This window comes from Heterocephalus glaber, unplaced genomic scaffold, assembly GCF_053883595.1.
Source record: "Heterocephalus glaber isolate CG9 unplaced genomic scaffold, H.glaber_assembly_v1.0 deba00001454, whole genome shotgun sequence".
NCBI classification, from domain to species: Eukaryota; Metazoa; Chordata; class Mammalia; order Rodentia; family Bathyergidae; genus Heterocephalus; species Heterocephalus glaber.
This window is the reverse complement of record NW_028258303.1, coordinates 5,154,964-5,175,136: the sequence shown is the minus strand read 5'-3', so window position 1 is coordinate 5,175,136 and position 20,173 is coordinate 5,154,964. Positions and strand designations below refer to the sequence as shown.

The 20,173-nt window shown below is 39.0% G+C and overlaps 1 protein-coding gene and 1 pseudogene across 1 annotated transcript in view; both read right to left on the bottom strand.

Moving 5' to 3' along the window:
* Hpgds (hematopoietic prostaglandin D synthase) overlaps positions 1-16,764 on the bottom strand; it is a 45,029-nt gene extending 28,265 nt beyond the window's left edge. The window contains exon 1 of the mRNA XM_004848085.4: positions 16,686-16,764. The gene's annotated coding sequence lies outside the window, so the exon portion shown is untranslated. The remainder of the gene's footprint in view (positions 1-16,685) is intronic.
* LOC101707099 (protein CDV3 pseudogene) lies at positions 7,644-11,316 on the bottom strand (annotated as a pseudogene).
* Positions 16,765-20,173: the final 3,409 nt, after the last annotated feature.

The window sequence follows — 20,173 nt, the reverse complement described above, 5'->3', positions numbered from 1 at the left end:
CCTCTCTTGCACTTGCAACCAGGAGCCAGCCATGCCCACTTGTGACCAGGAGCCAGTGAGGACCCCTGGGCATGCTCATCAGCCACCCATGGAGCTGCACAGGCAGAGCACCCTGGGCTGACTGAGCCCAGCTCTGTCCAGCAGGATACGCCCACTTGTGACCAGGAGCCAGCCATACCCACTTGTGACCAAGAGCTGGTGAGGACACCCCCCACCCCACCCCGGGCATGCCCGCCAGCCAACCATGGAGCCACACAGGCACCTTCAACAACAGAGGGCCCCCTGCCTCTGGCCTCTTGGCTATGCAGCTACCTGGTTCCACACTACAGAGGCACAGGAGAACATAAAGGCCATTGTCTTGAGCTGCAGAAGTGAACAACAGAGAGAGGGCCTCTCTCAGGCTCCCTGAAGAAAACTGAAGCCCTCTGGAAAAGTGAAGAGAATCTCTGCAATAAAGGTACACCAGACTACCGTGCTTGATAAGTTGGAGGGATCATCACCTCCCATCAGAACCTGGACTATCTTCAGGGGAAAGGCAGCTAGAATCTGCAACAGAACCCTGCACAGTTCAACCCTGCAGGAGAACAGGGAGCTCAGCTTGAGACTTGCAGCCATAAATCTGCCTGAATCTTATGAGTCTGTGACTGGCTTACTGAGACTCAATAACTTACAACTGCACACTGCTGACCATGTTGTCTATTGTGACAGCAGAGACATATCCTGAAGGAGTCCCTTCACTTTTATTTTTTATTTGTTATTTTCAAAATTACCACTATTTTTTTTGCTCTTATTTTAATTTTTTTTCTTCTTTTTCTACTCTTAAAATTTTTTTTTCTCTTTTTTCTTTCTTTTCTCTTTTCTTTCACTCTCTCTCTCTGACTTGCTCCCTTGCTATCCCACATTGTTTTTCATCTACCTTTCTGTTCCTGTACTGGCCCTAATTCATATTTGTTCTTTATTTTTTTTTCTTCTCTTTCCTTTTGTCACCTGTGTCCTCAGTCCTCACTGTTAACCTTCCCCTATCCTTCTACCTACCTATCCCTCCCTCCCCAACTCCTTCTAACTCCCCATTCCGAAGGGTAAAGTTGCTATATTGAAGAGTTTATTCACTATAAACATATGTTGGGTTGGTCCTCGATTTTGATCTAATTCACACAGTTAATGGTGATAGATTAATAACTGCCACAAATTGTCATTTTCTGAGAGGTACTTGATGCTACTGTGTTGCTGATTGTATCACTTGGGCTAAGGTGTTGTGATTGATTTAATCAGTTCTCCTTTCTGGTATTATGCAAATGAGATAGCCTCAGAGTCATTAGAGACTCAAAACCTAAAGACTAACCATATCTGGAAGATACCTCTGAGAAGCAATCATTCCATAAGGGTTCTAAATACATCAACAAAGCAACTTCACAGTATCAACCCAGGAACTAAACCAAGGACAGAATCAAAAACAAAACTGAGAAGACATTTAAGTAAGGCACAAACTCAGACTTCCACCCAACCAAAGGCAAATTCTGGGGCAAACAAGGTGGGAAAGTCTGATGATCAATCACCTGGACACCCTGAACTGATAGCACAGGAAGTAACAAAACAGATGAATGAGGCTCTAGAAAAATTCAAAACATAAATAATCTCCCAGATAACTACAGAGATGGTGAGCAGAGTGAAAGACATGATTAGAGCCTCTAGAACAGAAACAGATTAAAAAAAATTAGATGAGCTCAGAAATATGCTGGAAGCCATGAATACCTAGCATAAGAAAGAAATGGAAACATGATTGCCCAACATAAGAAAGAAAAGGAAAGAAATGAAACAGATTCAAACAGACATTTAGGAGATTAAAAACTCAATTGAAAGCATGCAGAGTAGATTAAAGGAATCTGAAGATAGAATATCAGATATAGAAGACAGGATTGTGGTGAAGGACCATGAGAACAGAGATTTCTTAAAAATAGTAAGGGGCCACGAGAAATCAATCCAGCAGCTGCTAGACGATGCAAAGAAGAATAACATAAAATTGATAGGAGTCCATGAAAAAACAGGAGAAAGTACAATTGACATAAAAAACTGTTCACAGAAGTAATAATGGAAAACTTCCCAGACAGAGGTGGAGAATTGGACATACAGATAAGTGAGGCATATAGAACTCCAACCAGCCATGATCAAAAAAAATCTACACCTAGACACATAATAGCCAAGATCCCAGAAACCCAACAGAAGAACAAAATCCTACAGGTAGTTAGAGAAAAGAAACAAATCACCTACAAAGGAAAGCCCATCAGAATCATGGCAGACTTCTCAATACAAATCCTCAAATCAAGGACAGCCCGGAGTGAAGTATTTCAAGCCCTAAAAGAAAATAACTTCCAGGGCTGGGGATTTAGCTCAGTAGTTTTGCCACCTGCTGCTCAAGCACAAGGACCCAAGTTTGATCCCCAGTACCAAAAAAAAAAAAAAAAAAGAAAGAAAAAAAGAAAATAACTTCCAACTACACTGTTGTATCCTGCAAAGTTATCTTTCAAAATCAATGGGGAAATTAGATACTTCCATGACAAAGAACACCTGAGAAATTTCATGAACACCAAAGCAGCATTCCAAACAATTCTAAGCAATATCCTAGGAAAAGACAATGAAGGTCACAACTACATGAGGCCCAATAGAGGGAAGCCACAAGGCAAGGTAAAATACTAAGGGGAAAGGGAAAAAATATGAAATAAAAGAGCCAACAACAGCAAAACATCATCTCAAGGATGAGTCAATAGCTATCAATTATAACTATCAATGTTGGTGGCCTCAATTCACCAATCAAAAGAAATAGACTGACAGAATGGATTAAGAAGAAAAATCCAGCAATATGCTGTATATAAGAAACACACCTAACTCAAAAGGAAATTCATAGACTGAAAGTAAAATGATGGAAAACAGTTCTCCATGCCACAGGAACCCAGAAGAAAGCAGGGGTAGCAATCTTATTTTCAGACAAAGTAGATTTCAAACCAAAACTAATTAAGAGAGACAAAGATGGTCACTACATCCTTGTGAAGGGAACAGTCCAGAGGAAGAGATGACAATCCTAAATATATGCACCAAATATGAATGCCCCCAACTATACAAAACAAATATTAATGGACATGAAAAACCAAATAAGGACTAACACAATTGTAGTGGGGACCTCAATACCCCACTATGACAAATAGACAGATCATCTAGACAAAAAAATTAACAATGAAATTCTAGAACTGAACCAAGCTATTGAACAAATGGACTTAGTAGATGTTTACAGAGTGTTCCACCCCACAAAATCAGAATACACTTTCTTTTCAGCTGCACATGGGTCATTCTCCAAAACAGACCACATGCTAGCTCATAAGACATGTCTAAGTAAATGTAAAAGAATTGAAGTTATCCCCTGTATATTATCAGACCACAGTGCAATAAAATTGGAGATCAATAATATAAGAAACTGCAAAACTCCCACAAACACATGGAAATTGAATAACACCCTCCTGAACAACCAATGGCTTACAGAGGAAATTAAAGAAGAAATTAGACAGTTTCTACAAGTAAATGATAATGCCAGTACAACATACAGGAATCTATGGGACACAATGAAAGCAGTTCTATGTGGGAAATTCATAGCAGTGAATGCCCATATTAGGAAAAAAGAGGGAACTCAGTTAAATAACCTAATGCAGAACCTCAAGCTCCTAGAAAAAGAAAAGCACAACAAACCCAAAGCTCATATAAGAGAGGAGATTTTAAGGATCAAAGCAGAAATCAATGCAATGGAGACTAAGAGAATGATACAAAAAGTTAATGAATCAAAGAGTTGGTTTTTCAAAAGAATAAATAAAATTGATAAACCTTTAGCCAATCTCATCAAAAAAAGGAAAGAAAAGGCTCAAATCCATGCAATTAAGAATGAAAAAGGTGACATCATAACAGACCCAGCAGAAATCCAGAGCATCATCAATACCTACTTCAAGAACCTGTACTCTAATAAAATGGAAAACACAGAAGAAATGAACAGATTCCTAGTACATATGAATTGCCAAAGTTAAATGAAGAAGATATTTCTATAAATTCTAACACCCCAATTACAATGAGTGAAACTCAAAATGTAATAAAAAATTTACCAACAAAGAAAAGCCCAGGTCCTGATGGCTTCACTACTGAATTCTACAAGACATTTAGAGAAGAACTATCACCATTACTCTTTATACTCATCAAGGAAATTGAAAAGGAAGCAAGACTTCCAAATTCATTCCTGGAAACAAGTGTTACTTTGATTCCAAAACCAGGGAAAGTCCCCACCAAAAAGAGATCTACAGGCCAATCTCCCTAATGAACGTAGATGCAAAAATCCTCAACAAGATACTGGCAAACAGAATACAGAGGGTCATCAAGAAGATCATGCACCCTGACCACGTTGGATTTATCCCAGGGATGCAAGGGTGGTTCAACATTTGTAGATCAATAAATGTCATACACTATATTAACAGAGTCAAGGACAAAAACCATATGATCATCTCAATAGATGCAGAAAAGGCATTCAACAAAATCTAACACCTATTCATGATAAAAAAAAAACCCTCCAGAAAATTGGAATAGAAGGTCTTTATCTCAATCTGATTAAGGCTATCTATGAAAAACCAACAGCCAACATCATGCTAAATGGTCAAAAATGGAAAACTTTCACACTAAAATCAGGAACAAGACTAGGATGCCCATTATCACCACTCCTGTTTAATATTGTACTCAGCCATAAAGAATGAGAAACTAGAGACATTTATAGCTAAATGGATGCATATTGAGGCCATACTCACAAGTGAAATAAGTAGGACACACATGTGTAAATACCAAGTAGTTTCTCTAGTGTGAGAAACTGAAAGTGTAAATAAGAATTTAAATGATTAAAATATTTGATCATTTGAAATTGGAAGAAAAGGTCCAAACATTTAGGGGTGGTGGGAGGGGAAGGGGAAAAGAAAGGAAGGAAAGGAAAGATTATGAGAAAAGAAAAAAAATAGAAACAAAGTCTATGTAAATAGTGAAGGGTGGAGGGGGTGAAGGGCACACAGGTAATGGGGAAAAAATAAGAACCAAGATACACCATGTTCAGGTACAAGCACCCAATGATAAATGTAAATGTATTGTTTACCTAAAATGTACCAATAAAAGAATTTAAGGGGAAAAAAAGATAAAGTCTCTCTTGGTTTATCACTCTGAGACCCCTAGAGTGTTCGGAAAACATAAAGTCACAAAGAATAGGCTAGGATTCATGTGGAGATCTAATGCAAGATAACAAGAATACTTTTTCTTGAGTGGGTCAGGGAGGCTTTTTGCCCTACTGTTAAGAAATATCTAGAGGATAAAGGTTTACCAAGGCTCTACTCATCATAGACAATGCTCCTGCTCACCTATGAGATTTGGAAGAAGAATTGGCTGAAGAATTCCCATGGCTCTCAGTCGAGTTCCTCCCACATAATACAACTCCCGTACTGCAGCCTATGGACCAGCAGGATAGAGCTAACGTTAAGAAGCTACACACCAAGGAACTGTTCCTGAAGTGCTTCCAGGTAGTCTCAGATACAGATTTAACCCTTAAAGAATTTTGGAATGAACATTACAACTTCCTTTCTTGTGTGGGGTTAATTGAGAAATCATGAGCTAATATGTCTCTAAGGAAACTGAGGAAGAAAGTATGGCCTAAAATTATATAGGAAAGAGACTTGGAAGGCTGTGTAGAGGAGCCTGATCCTTAAATTGACCCTGTGGTTGATGACACTCTCACTGCAGCAGAGTCCATAGGCTTGCTGGTAGACAGTAGTGATGTTGAGGAACTGGTGGCGAAACACTCAGAGGAATTGTTTATTTTATTTTTTATTTTTCTTTTTTCTCCCCATTAACTTAATTGGTACATTTTAGGTATAAAATAGTTACATTCATCATTGGGATCTTGTACCATTACATGAGTCTCTTGGTTCTTATTTTTTTCCCCTTCCCTTGCCCTCCCTTCCCTATTTGCAAAGACCTTGTTTCCATTTTTTTCCTCTTCTCATATTTTTTCCTTTCCCTTTTTTCCCTTCCTCTACCCCTCCCAATTCCCCTGCTCTTTTAGACCTTTTCAGAGGAACTGTTTACAGAGGAACTTCAGCAACTTCTGGCTGAGCAATAGAGAAAGGCAGCTGAGAAGCTTTCTGAGGAGGAGGGGGAGTATCAACAATCAGTGCACCAAGTTCTTCTTCTGAATAAAGGAAATCCTGAAGAAATGGACAGAGTTAAAAACATTTGTAAAAAAGACCTACTCAGAGAAAAAGACAAGTATTCCATTCATTTGCTTAATGACAATGTCATGTCGCACTACAGAACAGTTTTAAAGAAAAGACAGAAATAGACAAACTTAGATCACTTTTTAGTTCTGAAAAGGTTGAGACCTAGTGAGCCAGAAGCCAGTCTTAGTGGACTACAGACTCTCCCAAGGAGAGAAAGGACACCAGAGAGCCAGATTCCTGATATTCTTGTGGAAAGTGACCCTCCTTCCAAACAATAACCACCTTCCATTTCATCCTCCCTTCCTGCAAGCCAAAGATGCCAACTTGAATGGTGAGAACAGTATGAAATTATTGTTTCTGGTAAACTAGGCACATTTTATAACTTTTTGGTGCATACACTAGGAAAATTATTGGTGTTTCTGGTAAATATGCACATTATACAACACTTTTTTATTACGAAAAGTTTAGTTAAGGGGTGCTTTGAGAGGTTTGGAATGCATTATGGGTATTTCCATTATTTCTTAGGGGAGAAATAGTCTTGACTTACAACCAACTTGAGTTACACCCAGCCCTCACAAACACATTGAGTTCATAAGTCAGGGTTCCACTGTACCTGTGAGGGCAGGATCCACATGAGGAGTGTGAATGCCATGCCCACTCGCCATCCCTTCCTCTCTGTTCTCCTACTGCACCACACTGCTGGACACAGCAGTTGCTTGAACCATATAAACACACCCCCTCCCAGGACCTATTGGTGTGGGGCAGAGGTGACCATGTTCCTCCACTCTTCTGTGCAGAAAGAAGGCAAACTCTTCCCTTTCTGCAAGGTCCCCATCATAGCTCTACAGCATTGGCTAAATGTAGGTCATTATAATTTTATGAGTCTCCTGTGATTTCTACATCTCCTTTCCACTATTTATAAACAGTGATTTTCAGCACTGATAGTGGGATGTGTACAATTTTACAATGATCAAGTAACTGAGAAAGAAACATTTTCATCTTAAATTTAATTCTTATAATTAGTTTCTGTGTGTCTTTGGGTGAATTTACAGAAGCCCTCTGAATTTCAAAGCCCACTTTTAAAAACAGAGAGACAGATGTACATTTGGAGATGGGTGATACATATAAAATACTTAACACAAAGCTAAACACTTAATATATTAGCATTGTTAATATCTTTGAACTCATAATACAGTTAATAAACACTAAGAATACAATACACTAATATAACAATTGCTGTAATTAAATGATTAAAAACATATGACAATTATTTAAAATGATAAGTTAAAATAGCATATTCTCCACTAAGGAAGTTTCTGAAAGATATTAATAGAAAATTTGATATAATCAAAAGTTGGGCTCATGCTTTAAAACAAAGCTCTATATGGAAATGCATCTCACATAAATGTCAAACACAAACCATAAGAGTCTAGATTGCCCAATTCTAACCCAAGTCCGTCCACTGCTGTCGACTACAGGGGAAGGAGTTTGTATCTGACTGGCTGGCTGCCTATCCAGACCCTCTCGGGGTGCAGGGAAAGCCATGATGCAATTCCTAGCAGGTCCATGTCTCTGACCCCTGCTTCTCCATGTCCAGGTGCCAGGAGCCAGCTTTTGCCTCTTTTTTTCCCATATTATTTACTTTTTATTGAATTTGTTAATGTTACAGAGTTCTTGCACTGCCAAACCATGCCTGAGAATCCAAAGAAAGAAATGGTACAATGGACTGCCTCATCCATCATACAGTATATTAAAACTTGATTCATGAGCATTTTTGTAATTTCACAATCTTGAAAAATTATAACAAGAGCTGGAATTTAAATCTGCTATAGGTCTTCAGATTTCCAGTACAGTGTACCATTAAATAAAACCTCATATTCAACTCACTCCACCTCTCAATAATATAACCCCCAACAAAATTTTGTGGGACAATCCATACTTTTCAAGGAAAATACGTGACTCAAGGTCCAAGAGATTACTTGTTTTTGGTTCCCAAATGAAGTCTTCAGCTTAACCAAGAATCTCTTATTTTTCACTTAATCATCCAAACTCCCCTGGCTGGCTCAGCTACTCACCCAAATACACCAGAAGGCAGGCACTATGCTGGCCACCTCAAATAATGTCAATATTACTGCCCACAGTGGTGAGCAGGGGCTGTGAGGAGGCACTGTGTGTGGCCCTCCTAGGAGTCTGATTACTACACCAGCATGTTCATTAAGACTGAAATCTTATAAGAAAATGCGCCCAACACCAGGATAGTTTTACTCACCCACTTGCTTTACTCTTGCCAGTAGCATGTCTGCAACTCCTGTGTTTGGCAAAGGGATTTATTATAGAGAAACCCAGACTCTACATCAAGTGGTCAATACCACTATGAAATACTTCTACTGAACCAAACATACCAGACTAGGGAAAAACTGCTAGACTATCTCATTAGATGGAAAAAAGTTCAGTAATCCAGAGAACCATCCTCAAGTCCCTTGTAAGAATTACTATATACTACTGGATAGTCTGTAATCTGCAGTTATTAAAAGCAGAAGTGCTACATCCATATCTTTAGCCTGCCTTTCCAAATGAACACTATGAAGACACCAAGGGTTGGTAACAGCTAGTTGGGACAATCGCTGCATCTACAGAATGGCCAATACCTTAAAAATCTGGGCACAAGCATATATGGAATTCTCAAAGATCATGCAAGATCCATGAAACTGAAGTAGGTGCTAGGTGAGGTTTAGCTTGTGTGGCTTTGAATCTACAGGACATGTCAGTGAATCCCTTAGCCTAGTGATGGCAAAACTTTTAGAGCTTTCAATGATAAATAGCCTGCTGTGGTACACATGCTATAGGTTCACCACCACTGCCTTAGCCTGAGCAGGAACCATACTCTTTCCACAGCAGTTTACTATACAATTTAGTCCTGGTTACAGGAGGCTATAGCAGTACCTGAAGTAGAGCCTCCAGCATCCACTGCCCTTTACATCAAAGGCTATTTGGTTCCACTCTAGGAATTGGCAAATTCATGAGACATCACAATTTGAATGCATATTTCATGTTACTTAACCAAGCAATATGCTCTGTCAAAGAACTTATTCCAAGTCAAAGCAAAAAAGGCCTTAATGTGGAACACAGAAAATGCACTATCCAAATACAAAAAAAAACTACTAAAGGAAACTAGTTATTCCCCCAGCTCACACCTCGTTTCCCACTTGGTGGACCCATGTTTGATAGAGTTTAATCTGTAGTTACCTCAGACTATAACTAAACATTGAAATCATAAATCATAGCCCTACTCAGATGATCTGAACACATCAGTTCTTTTGAAAGTGGCATGTTCCAAAAATCTAATACAGTCACAGCTTGCTACAGAGTACTCCTTAGGGTAGGGCACAGGACAGGTTCATTAAGGTAACTTAAATCTTCATCTTTTACAGCAGATCAGAACCCAGATGGCTGACTTTCTGCAGGATTTCTGACAGGAATCCAGTAGGGCTGGTTTCAAGGTTCACATCCACACTTTTAATAGCTGTAACCTTTTTATCCAGAAGATGTGATCCACATGAAGTCCACAAGGAATGCAGCAAATCTGAGGTAGTCAACTCTTACAAAGGCTCAGTATCGGAACATAAAAAGTTTTCCAAATGACCACTGACTGAAGGTTTTGGGTTTTTTGTATTTGCAAAGTGATTAGGAAAAAAGTGTTGAATCTAGTTCACACATGTAACAGTGAAAATTCCCCTAAATCCAATATACATAAAGAGCAGTTGGGACACTTTAAACTTCCCTAGTGCAATAGGCTGGTCACTTGCATGGTCTGCATCAGTTGCTGTAGATCCAACAGAGATCAGATGATAAATGGCTGTTCATGGTGGTTAGCTGTGGTCTAGTCACCTCAGAAGGGTTAGCAAAGACTACTCCTTAATTGTACTGCATGTGGCTGCATTTCTGGTTTTCAAGCACAGCATACTGGTTGTCTAGCTGAAGTTCAAGGGCCTGGTCTTTTGAAACCTCATCCCTACCTCTCTTTTTGTGTCTTACTACTTCAAAGCTCTTCTCCATTTCTTTATCCTTACAGCTTTCTACATGCTTGGCAGAGGACTGCAAGGATGGTAACTGTGTATCACTGTATATTGCAGGTCGTCCTTGTGGCATTTTTCTTGCTGTGGTTAGCCTGGCCCAAGGAGACCTATACACATCACTAGTCATTGCCGGTTCCCGGGTTTCTGTAACAATTACTGGACAGGAGGCGCTTGTACCTGAGCTGTTTTGTTCTAAGGAGCTGAAGATTTCTCTATATCGCCACCACCACCACCTTCTTCCCAGTTATCTCCTGGATCTTCTCTTTTCTTCATGATCAACTTCTTCCTTTTCACTTACTTGCATGGCTAGCATTCTGAGTCTGCTGTAATTAACCTCTTTTTGCTCAAATTCTTTCCACTCATCTTCATTCTTCGACACGGCCTTCGTGGCTGCCTTGAGGCCGGCGGTCCCCGCGCTTGCGGCCCCACCGTGGCCAGGCCTGGTCCCCGTGCCAGCGCTGTCGCCAGCCCACGGTGTTGGCGGCGCCGCTGCTCGGCTCCTTCTTCTTCTTCTTCTTCTTCTTGTCCCTCTTGGCAAAGAAGTTGTCCAGGTTCCGCTCCTTGGTCTTGGCCATGGCCATGGCCTTCTCTGCCCAAACGGGTGGGGCCCGTGGGGCTCGGGTCGAAGCCACTTTTCCACTCACGCAGCCGGGTGAGGTGATACCTCAGCCCGGGGGGCCGAGGTGTGAGCTGCAGGATGTCCCCCCTGCAGCCGAACGGTGGTATGGCCCTTCCCCTGGCTCCCCCGCCTGAGTCCACTGGGGCTACTGTGAGGGTGGGGCGGGGAGAGGAAAAGGAACGCTAGGGTCAGAGGCTCCAGCAAGAGTGCTCAGCTAGGGGCAGCACGTGCTGGAAGGAGCTTTTGCCACTTGTTTGAAACCAAGAACCCCTCGATCATCTCGTGTCCCACCAGTTCAGTCTCCAGCCAGTGAAATGGGCACACAGCACACATATGGGGAAATGGTCAGACTAAACTAAGGAAAATTCCAAGATTTACAGCCTCAACTTTGGGTGGGGGGGGGGGGGTGCGTACCGGGGATCGAACTCAGGACCTTGCACTTGCCAGGCAGGCACGGTGCCACTGAGCTACACTCCCGGCCCTTGCCCCACCTTCTTTTGGGGGAGAAAAAACTATATATAAAGGAATTCATGTAGGGATGACTATACAAACTGTCCATCAGATCACTGGGATGTTGCCCAGCTACTTAGAAATGTTGAATTTAGATTTAGGAATAGTGAGAGAGATATGAGAGCATAAAAATGATAAACAAAAATGATGCATATGTCTGTCATGATCAGCATTAATAAGCATAGCTTTTTCTCATTCAATCATATAGCACATAAACATTAGTGTCCATCTCTTGAATTCTGCACAGAAACAAAGAGGTTGTTTTTAATTTGTCAAGTTATGCTATTTTACATTGTATTTCACTCAAGTAAAGAAGATATTTAAGACTTCTTGGCATGGGCTGGTGGTTATCTATATTTCTCTGAAAACATATCTTTAAATCTAAAGATATGGCAGAGGCTCAAGAACATCTGATAAATGCTTATCTTTTCCTCTAGAACATTCAACAGTTATAACCCATTAGTGAAGCTGTATTACTTGTGTAGCACATTCCTGTAGTTACTTGTATTGTTATATTTTAGTTATATTTTCTATAGTTATAGTTATAGTTGGATATTTTCTACTCAGCAAAGTTATATTTTCCACTCAGCAAAAAGTCTTCTTAATTTCAAGTTTAAAATTTTATAACTGTAGAAATCAAGAAACCAGACTTTTTTCTCAGTGGAAAATATAATAATATTTTCAAGTTATATCTGCACATTTTTATAACATGAAAAATAAGTAAAGATGAACTCAGCTGGAAATATTTATGGATTTTAAGATCTTTTCTACATTTTATAAGGTTTTTGCATAAAAAAATAACAGGAGAGCAGGCACAATCCCAGGGGCTCAGGAGGCTGAGGCAGGAGGATCACAAGGTCAAGCCCCAGCTTGGGCAATGTAGTGAGATTCTCTTTTAAAATTTTAAAAATATTTTTTTAAAGGGCTGGGATGTACCTCAGTGTAGAGGCCATGGGTTCAATACCCAGTGCCACAAAACAAACAAACTAACCAGAAGGAATCTCAAGTAAATATTTATATGACCAATGAAAACTGATAGGAAGGTTCACAATAAATCCAATGAAAAATGTATAGGATGCTGTCTAGAAGACTATTTCTTCTCATCTTGCTGCACTTAGCAATAGGTGAGGTGTGCCTTAAAAATGGCAAATATTTAAAATTTCAAAAATTTATTACAATAAAAGACACAATTGCAATCAATCCCCCTCAAAATTCCTTCCCCCATTGCTTTGAACACACATATTCCATCATTCATGCCACTTTCTGAAGCAGGGCTGGAAGTCCTCCTTCATGTCTTTAGTTGCACTGTTGTGACCACCTCAATGTACTGAATTGAGTCAAAAGATTTGCCTTTTATGGTCGTTTGGACTTTGGGAAGAGCCAAAAGTCATATGGTGCCAAATCTGCTGAACAAAGTGGATGAAGACACACTGAGTTGTTTTATGAGCCTGCCATTCCGTTGGATGGCACCTGGTAGCAGCATTCACTATACTTTTAATCATACATCATAAAGAAGCTCATGAAAGAAGACATTAGAACTGCTTCAGAGAGTGGCAAAAACCATGAGAAGTGTTTTTGAAGTAGGGAAGTATTTTGAGGGAGACTAATAGCAATGTGTCTTTTATGGTAATAATTTTTAAAAAATTTTAACACTCACTGTATATTTATATCACCCCTTGTACCTTTGTTACAATAATCTCTCTTTGTTAAAGCATTTATTTCACCAAGACAATGAACTAAAAGGATGAAGGTAGGGCCAGGGATTTAGCTCAGTGGTTCCATTGCCTGCCCCGCAAGTGCAAGGACCTGAGTTTGATCCCCAGTACCAAAATAAAAAAAGGATGAAGGTAAAACACATCCCCACCAGGTGTGGTAGGGAGGAAGTTCAAGGGCCAGGGGAGATGATGGGAAGGAATATGTGGAACAGTCGCCCCACCACTCATATCTATGGCCTTGGGTCATTCTCCTGTTCTAAAGTTAGAGCCTCACCTGAAACCGGTAACGAAAATGTTGTTTGTAAGGTACCCACACACTGCCTGACACATAATATGTGTTCAAAAGGAAAAGAAGGAAGAGAAAGGGAGAAAAACAAGACAAGAGGGAAGGGAATGGAGAGGAATGATTCTTTCTATAGTGGGGGCTGTTGTCCAGTTTTGGGTAATTTAATTTTCTCAGCTCCTTGAGATCATGTTATTTGATGAACTCATCCTGCTCCTAGTGTATAAAAATTATAAAGATTTAAAAGCAAGACAAACATAGTTTCACCCAAAAGTAACAGAAACCCAACGCAGTGAGCGAGACCCTCAGTTTGGAGATGGGGGCGGGGGGGATTCGCCCCTTCAGAGAGAAGGAGATCAAAGTCTCCCACACAGGAAAGGCACTAAAGGGGTGGTTTGTTAGAACTCAACACTCCTTCTATAAAATAAAAATAAGGTCAAATTTGCAAACCTCAAGGAAAACTGATAAGAGAAAAAATATGAAAAGTCACAAATAATATTACCAACAAAAGGGGTCATAATAGCAGGTAAAATAGATACTTTAAAATCATAAGCTTACATTACAAATAACTTCATGTGCTAAATCTGAACATTTAATGGAAAAATTTTGAGAAATATAACATAGATATTTCTCAATTTCATAGATAAGGTGGTCTTTTTACCATTCACAATAAATAACATGGAAGAAGCAAAAGGAAAAATTGTTCTTGTTTATATTTAAGATGGTCATTTCTATTCAAAATGTAAGAGAATCTACCAATAAACCTAGTTCTAAATTTCAGATAGAAAGCTGAGAACCAAAATAGCCATAGTTAGACTCTAACTGCACCTCATCCATGGAAATAATGTCCAGGTTATTTGGCTATGATTTAACTAAGTATGATTTGAATAGCCTAGAAGAATGTCCATTTCATGCTAATCTCTTACTTCCTGTTGGCTTCATTTCTGAACCTGTCCACCATCATTCTGTTAAGGATACCATGTAGGGAAAACCTTATATACTCCCTGAAACAATACAGATACATGAAGTAGAGAAGTTGATTGTGCTTAAAGATTTCTTTTACACTAAAAATGAATTCCTGGCTTTCTTACTTTCCAAAGAAAACCATGTAAATTTCCTGATTCAGCATGCCAATAAAAAGCCTATTTAAAATTATTTGAATAACAACATATACAATTTCTCAAGAACACATGAAAGGATGACTAATATCTTCCCAGGATAGAAATTTGTGCATCTAAACTCACATAGATGTAGCCATCAAATACCAGAGTGTTAACGTTAATATATGTTAAAGTTGTTAGGAGTTGGGGACAATGGCACACTCCTGCACACTCCTGGAATTCCAGCACTCTGGAAGGCTGAGGATAGCAAGTTTGAGCCCAGCCTGGACAACTTACTGATCCTGTTATAAAATAAAAAATAGACAGGGATGTAGCTAGTGGATAGGCTCTGGGTTCAATCATCAGTATCTCAAAAAATAAAAGCAAAAGCAAAAACAAATAAACATTTTGGAAATTAAATATTTTTCATGGGAAATGACAGCAGTTTTGAAAAGTTCTATCTTGAGTACTTTTGTTCTTCCTCTAAGGTTTGTAGCCTTTTTTACTTTATATAATGTCATTATTTTTCTTTAGCTGATTACAACAACAACAACAAAATGAGCATTCTATTCTAGAGGCAATTTTAACATGTGTATTGATAAATATAAATTATCAAGATAAAGCCATTTAATTTTGACTAAGATGATGTTAAATTTTACTAAATCAATATTCTATTTTGTGTATTGTTGCAAGAGTGCAGTAAATAATAGTCTTAAAATTCTAGTCTCTGTGTCAGAAAGATAAAAATTCAAACTGAATTTTCTGGCAAAGGAGGCTCATATTCAAGTATCATGTTAAACATCTTAATAAAGATTTCAGGAGATAACCAAAAAAGGGGATAGACCTATTGGAATGATTTTGATAGAAAACTTACAAATGAACTAAATATTAACCGTTTTATAACTCAGTTCAAAATATTCACTTACCTGGAGTCTAAAATATAAAACATCAAGAGTTCAAACGTTTTTGGGAATTATAGACACAGTTTTTTCCTACTTAATAATGGTGTGACAATCTATGAATATGAAGAATAAAAAGAACAATTACTTGTGAATTTGCTAACAGTGCTTCCTTACTACACGTTAATATTACTGTGTTAGAGGTTTAATTAAGCCTTTTTATTTTTTAATAGAGCCATATGAAATGTAGTAACAGAGCATAATGTTTACAGCAATTTGCATAGATGCTGATATTTTGTAATGCAAAATAGCAAGGTGTTGTTGCCCATAAGAGAACTTCTTGCACATATTGACACAGAGTAGCAATTTCTTAGCTGATAGCTGATGGTAAAGAATGATGACTCCCCCACTTCCCAGTGTCTCTGGGCATTTCTGATTTAGTTCTGGAAAAGAGTCCAGGTTGGAACTAAACTGTAGAGCAAGAGAAAAGTGGAAGAATTTTTTAACTAAGTTATTGATCTCAATCAAACAGTGAATGCTTAATTTTGAATAAGCAAGCTGGAGCCTGTATTTTTCTATGAAGTACCAAGTAAATACCATTTTCAATGCTTGCCTCACATCAGAGCTGGTGTAAGAGGAATAACTGAAATACTCTTTGGGAGCTGTGAGTTCAAGTTTTGGGCCTAAGGGAAATAAATCTCTTACACCATCTCTGAAACCAAATAAAGACTGAATATACTTCTTGGCAAAACATGGAGACACTTCAACAAAATGGGTCTTAAAATAATAACACTTATTACAAATAAAATCCCTGAACTTAAAAATAAAAAAGGAATGCAGTGAACCATGAAATAATATTCTCTACTGCTTTCCCCCATTGAAAACCCACTGGAGAGAATTGTGGAAGAGTCACAAACTCTAGGTAGGACAGAATCTTTTCCTCCAATAATGACTATACTTTCCCTGTTAAAATCAACTCGAAGGAATTGTTTGAAATCTCCCAGGCCTATGTTTCTCTTAGAAATTACCATCCAATTTCCACATGGTCCTGAACACAGGGAGGCTCCAGGTGAGACAAAACAATAAATGGTGAAAATAGGTCACAAGATGATCACAAGCAGGATATGACAGCAATAAAAATAAAACCCTCAAGAATGAAGAATATGTCACTTCTTATCAATGTATTGTCCAACAATATCACTTACTTGTTCCTTGTCTCTGTGGAGTGGAGTCTGCTCTGCCTGGGTTTGTCACTGCACCCAGGGTTTATATAATGAGTAAGAGCTGGTCACGAGCCAAGAGAGAAGTGGCAGCTCACTTCCACCTAAATGTCTTCCTTCCTATCTTAGCTGAAATATGCCTGCTCAGCAGTCCAAGGCTGCCAAGGACTCTTGCTTTTCTTGGCATTTTCTAAGGCCTCTGCATATAAATAACCCTACATATTGATTTGCATACAGGATAAAGTCAAGCATGTCTATTACGACATGATCGTTTATTCTTAATCTTTGTACCAGAGGCTTCTGGAGCAGGAGAAGATGCGAATCCACTTACACTTCCTTTACTGATCTGCACGTGGCTTGCTCCTTTCTTCACAACCTCCTCCAAGATACCCTTGCTGCCCCTTGTCCAATGGAACCCACTTTAGTTCCATCCTTTACCTGTTACAGCTCCTTATCATCATGTTTGATATGATGTATTTTATTTGTCTGTTACTCCAGAAGCTCTGACACTGGGTTGTTTTCTTTACTGTTATCTCTCGGTACGAGAGGTGCACGAGGCATGCCACAGGCACCAATATACATTTGGTGACTGAATGATCCTAGTTTGCATTCCTTCACAAGTCACATTTTCATAGGGACTTTTGAAATTTGCATTGCCACTGGATATTTTGTTTACTCTCATTTCTCAGAAGAGCCATCTTGTCCAGGGTAAACCTGGAGTGGAAGATTCCAGCATGCCAGGCTGTGATGATCCATATATAAGTTTATACTGTTAGAAAAATTAGTAACACGTACTTGGATTTTACTTCTTAATCCATTCTGCCAGTCTTTTTCTTTTGATTTGGTGAATTGAGGCCGTTAACATTGATGGTTATAAGTGATAGATATTGATTCATCCTTCTCATGATGTTTTACTTTTGTTGGCTCTTTTATTTATTTTTACCCCTTTCTCTTTAGTTTCTTACCTTGCCTGGTGGCTTTCCTCTGTTGGGCCTCATGGAGTTGTGACTGTGAGACCAAGATGAACCAAGAAAGGCCATCTTGGCCTGTAGATGAACTCCCCTCATACCCCTCCCCTTATAAAGTATGAAAATTCTCCTAAAGATGTTTTTGTAACTGCTCGTTCTGCTTCTGTAAACCTCATCACTTCTCAGAAAAGGTTGGTGCCTGGTGCCTCCCTCTAACCACAAAATGTCCTAACCTGACAAGACAGCAAGATAGCTGAGTTGTGAAAAATATTTTGCACCATGTTGACCCCCCCTTTGAACTTCTTTAAATAACAACCTATAAAAGCTGTGCTATTCCCAGACTCAGCGCTTCACTCTACTAGAGGGTGGAGTCCACGCACGTGAATTAACTCCTTTCAGTTTTAACTTTGTCATTTGTCAGTGTTTGGTGATCTACCGGCTCCCTTGGCAGTGACCTTCATTGTTCTTTTGTAGGATATTGTTTAAAGTTGCTTGTAGTGCTGGTTTGGTGTTCATGAAATTTCTCAGGTGTTCTTTGTTGTGGAAGTATCTAATTTCCCCATCAATTTTGAAAGATAATTTTGCAGGATATAACAGTCTAGGTTGGAAGTTATTTTCTTTTAGGGCTTGAAATACTTCACTCCAGGTTCTCCTTGACTTGAGGGTTTGTGCTGAGAAGTCTGCTGTGATTCTAATGGGCTTTCATTTGTAGGTGATTTGTTTCTTTTCTCTGCTTGTAGGATTTTGTTCTTCTGTTGGGTTTCTGGGATCTTGACTATTATATGTCTAGATATAGATTTTTTTTTTTGATCATGGCTAGTTGGAGTTCTATATGCCTCACTTATCTGTATGTCCAATTCTCCACCTCTTTCTGGGAAGTTTTCCATTATTACTTCTGTGAACAGTTTTTTATGTCAATTGTACTTTCTCCTGTTTTTTTCTCCTGTACTTTCTCCTGGTTTTTTTCTCCTGTTATTCTTCTTTGCATCGTCTAGCAGCTGCTGGATTGATTTCTCGTGGCCTCTTACTATTTTTAAGAAATCTCTGTTTTCATGGTCCTTCACCACAATCCTGTCTTCTATATCTGATACTCTATCTTCAGATTCCTTTAATCTGCTGTGGATACTTTCACTGGAGTTTTTAATCTCCTGAATATCTGTTTGAATCTGTTTCATGGATTCTATTTCTTTCTTATGTTGGGCAATCATGGTTTCCATTTCTTTCTTATGCTGGACATTCATGGCTTCCAGCATGTTTCTGAGCTCATCTATTTTTTTATCTGTTTCTCTTCTAGAGCCTCTAATCATATCTTTCACTCTGCTCACCATCTCTGTAGTTATCTGGGAGATTATTTATGTTTTGAAGTTTTCTAGAGCCTCATTCATCTGTTTTGTTACTTCCTGTGCTATCAGTTCAGGGTGTCCAGGTGGTTGATTATCGGACTTTTCCATCTCATTTCCCTCAAAGTTTACCCTTGGTGGGGTGGAAGTCTGAGTTTGTGCCTTGCTTGAATGTCTTCTCATTTTTGTTTTTGGTACTGCCCTTGGTTTATTTCCTGGGTTGATACTTCAAAATTGCTTATTGTATCTTTGTTGCTTGTAATTAGAACCGTTATGAAACGGTTGCTTCTCAGAGGTGTCTTCCAGATATAGCTGTTCTTTAGGTTTTGAGTCTCTAATGGTTCTGAGGCTGTCTCATTTTCATTATACCAGGAAGGACCACTGACTAGATCAATAACAACACATTAGCCCAAGTGATACAATAAGCAACACCATAGCATCACATACATCTTAGAAAATGACATTTTTTGGTAATTATTAATCTATCACCTTTAACTGTGTGAATTAAATCAAAACTGAGGACCAACCCAACATATGTTTATAGTGAATAAACTCTTCAATATAGCAACTTTACCCTTTGGGATGGAGAGTTAGAAGGAGTTGGGGAGGGAGGGATAGGTAGAAGGATAGGGAAAGGTTAGCAGTGAGGCCAGAGGACAAGGGTGAGAGAAGGAAAAAAAGAAGAAAAGAAAAAGAAGAAATCCAAATTAGGGCCAGAACAGGAACAAAAAGGGAGATGAAGAACAATGTGGGATAGCAAGAGAGTGAGTGTGAGAGAGAGGGAATGGAAAGAGAAAAGAAAGAAGGGAAAAAAAGGAGAAAAACAAAAATTTGCAAAGAGTAGGAAAAAATTAAAAATAAGAGAAAAAACAAACCAATAATACTAATTTTTGAAATAAAAAATAAAAATGAAAATGTAGGGCCTCCTTCAGGGTGTGTCTCTGCTGTCACAATAGACAACGTGGGCAGCAGTGTGCAGATATTAGTCAATGAGTCTCAGTAAGCCAGTCACAGACCCATGAGATTCAGGCAGATTTCTGGCTGCAAGTCCCAAGTTGAGCTCCCTGTCTGCCTGTAAGTTTGAACTCTGCAAAGCTCTACTGCAGGTTCCAGCTGCTCTTCCCCTGAAGAGAGTCCAAGTTCTGATGGGAGGTGATGATCCCTC